General features: G+C 35.3%; 1 non-coding gene across 1 annotated transcript; it reads right to left on the minus strand.

Annotated features, from left to right (window-relative positions):
• Positions 1-2818: 2818 nt before the first annotated feature.
• Positions 2819-2925, minus strand: LOC141603830 (small nucleolar RNA R71). Its single transcript, XR_012525678.1, has one exon. It is a non-coding gene; the product is annotated as a small nucleolar RNA R71 (small nucleolar RNA).
• Positions 2926-3392: the final 467 nt, after the last annotated feature.

A 3392-nucleotide genomic window follows, 5' to 3' on the forward strand; every position in this document is an offset into this window, starting at 1 on the left:
ATCATCATAAAGAGACAACTTCCTCTCTCCATAAAGACTTCTCCAATAAGAAAAAAAAGCATATTAAAAGGGGTGATTTCCCTAAATATGGTTATTGAAGAAAATAATTCCCTCTGTATGGTTCATTTAAAAATATTTCTCATCATAATGTTTCTTTAGGTTTGGTTAATCCAAGTCTTAGTTTTAGGTCCTTAAGTGAAAAAAAAACGACAACGTATACAATATAGTATCTACCTTATTTTTGGGAATTTATGGTATAGTTCTCATATGGAACTATCAGTATGCCCTTATTTCTTAAGTCTGCTATTATTAGCGATGAACTGCTCAATTTTGTTGGTTGTCTATGAGTGTTTTTTGCCCTTGAAGAGTATAAAGATACCTAAACATTTCAGATTCTAGTTTTAGTTCCCTTAATTTCGATGCTTAACGTCTGTAATACAAATGCACATGACAATTGAGGTATATTTTTTCTTCAACTAGTTTAGGCGGTTGCTTCTTATAAGCAAATTGCACCAACAATAGTACAAGTGCTTTATTTACTATTTAGTTACTTTTCGTCTTTGATTTGTGACTGACCGTCTTATTTTTTGTATTGTTTATGGGCTCATTTGCAAGGATGTTAACCGGTTAATCAATATAGATTGTGAAAGACATAAAGTACGAAATTTATAGCAACAAAAAATGCTTATTTTTACCAAACGTTGATTACAATCTAATTGGCATAGTGGTAAATTGTATACATTATTTGTGACATGTTTTTTTGTCTAACGAAACGCGCACTTATTCACATTACAATAGAGGGGAGAGAAGATTTGAATCTGAGGCCCATTGTCCACAATACCTCTTGATGAGTCATAATTATATACATATTTATGCCTCCCCTTAATTACTTTTGATACGATTTTCGTGCTAATTAATGTTAATTACATGCCTTTTATGTTAGAACGTTGATACTTCCGCTATTTGATGTTTAATGCAGGAATGATGCATTTGAGGAGCAAAGAAATGAAATGGGCATCACGGAGTTGGCATGAAGGATTACACGAAGCATGGCACGAGAATCCATAAGAATGAAGGAAGAGAAATTAAGAAGACTGCACGAAGAAAAGAGCATAAACAAGTGATGCCTCGATCAACTATGGCCGGGATCGATCGAGGAAGTTGGTGACTTGATCGAGTAAGACAAGGCTCGATCGAGGAACTACTTATCTCCATATTTTCCGCAAATTTCCTTAAGTCGGTTATGTTTTACTATAAATACCTAAACCGTATCCTAGTTTATTGGACGCTTTATTTTACTTAGTTTCGTATTGCTACCCAAGAAAACTCTCAAAATACTTTTAGTTTAGATTATTGTTCTTACTTTTGGATCTAAATTCCGTTCTTCATTATTCGTTAAGGTACTTAATCTTTCCTCATTAATTATTTATTTAGTTCATGCTATTATTTCTTTGTTCTTATTTATTGTCTTTAATTATGTCTTCATCAATTATTGTTGTTGTTCTTCCCTTTAATATGAGTAGCTAATTCTCTTATCTAGGGTGAATGGGGATCTAGGTTGTTAGAAGGGGAAATTTATTAATGAATTGATAGTTAAGATTGCTTATTCGTTGTTGTTCAGTTTATTGTTCTTCATCTAGTTAGTTAATTATTGGCCAGGGTTAATTGACTAGTATAGCAAATTAAGACTTTCACCGACTGTGTTAGAATCAATATAGGTTGCGATAACTGAATAGAGATAATTTAATGATAGAGATTGCATGTTAAATTAGATCTAAAGGAATATTGAATCGACCGATCATATAACCTTAAACAACATAATTAGCTCTATCAATAAGTTAAGACTCACCCCCGAATAACTACCTAGTGAACCTAAACCCTAGACTTCTTAATATTATTGTTTACAGTCTTTACTCTATCTGCAATGAGTTGTTAGCAAAAAAAAAAAAAAAAAAACAATCAAAACCCCCAAGAATTGTTACTTTAAGACGAACTTGGACTTTAGCAAACTGATTATTACCGCCTGCCTGTGGATACGATGCCCTACTTACCGCTAGCTATTTGTTAGTAGTATTATAGGATTTATTTTGATTAAGGCCAAACGACTGAAAATAACCTTGTCAAATTTGGCGCCGTTGCCGGGGAAGCAACAATTTTCTTGTTTGTTTTTGTTTATTTTTATCTTTCGTTTCAGAGAGCATTCGTTTCTTGAGACAGATTTATCTCTTCTTGTTGTTTCCGTGTATGCCCAGGTCTAACAGGTTAGAGATTATACCTTTTGACCCCGAGCCAGAAAAGACTTTTCGCTACAGACGAAAATTTCAAAGAGAAGTAAGTCAGGTGGAAGACTTGAGTACACTTGACTACGAGCGGTATACTTTCGTAGAAGATTCGTCCTTAGAAGAGGACACCCTTATTTATGCACCAGTTACTCCTACAACATCAAAGATGCCGACCTTGGCAAGTCATTCCGAACCCACGGTCGCTTCTATTCCTAAAGGCTTCAAGCTCCATACCACTGATAAAGGGACTTTTGAGATCATGCCTTCATATATAAACTTGGTTGAGAGAAATATGTTTGGAGGAAAAGCAGGAGAGGACCCCGCAAAGCATATGGAGAAGTTTATTACATATTGTTGCTCTATTCCTTTGACAGCTGGGGTGACTCAAGATCAAGCAGACTTTATTTTCTTTCTCTTTGAGAGATGATGCAGCTGAGTGGCTTCGTGACTTGGATATGGAGACCGACACAATCACTAACTGGACTTTATTAGCTCTTGTATTCTACAAGAGGTATTTTCCACCACAGAAGACAAATGCTCTTAGAATTCAGATTACAAGTTTTAAGCAAGGTCCTACTGAGAATTTTAATGAAGCATGGGTTCGTTTCAAGAGGCTAGTTCGATCCGTTCCCCACCCTGGTTTCAAAATTTTGTTCCTTTGCAACCAGTTTTACAACGGGTTATATGACGATCAGTCGATCATAGAGCCTTGCTTGATTCAGCTGCTAATGGGAGATTCCAAGATAACACTAATGACGGTAATGCTTAGAAGTTGATTGATCAGATAGCTACTCACACAGCTGAGTATGGTAACCCCAGAGGAAGTAAGAGAGGAAATGGTTCAGATAATGCTATTGCAGCACAGCTGGAGGCTCTAACGGCTCAAATAACTGAATTGAAGACTATTTAGTCTTTGAGTAATGATACCGTCGTTTAGTATCAAAAATAAAATTTATAAACCTATTTACTACTAACAGAAGTTAGCGGTAAGGAGGGTCGATCCGCAGGGAGACATTATGAGATTCATCTGTTTATATTTAGTCTAAAGGGAAAGGGGGGTTTTGATTTTAATAATAACTAACTAAATGCGAATAAAATAAAAGCTATAAC

The sequence above is a fragment of the Silene latifolia genome, chromosome 9, assembly GCF_048544455.1.
Source record: "Silene latifolia isolate original U9 population chromosome 9, ASM4854445v1, whole genome shotgun sequence".
Classification (NCBI taxonomy): Eukaryota; Viridiplantae; Streptophyta; class Magnoliopsida; order Caryophyllales; family Caryophyllaceae; genus Silene; species Silene latifolia.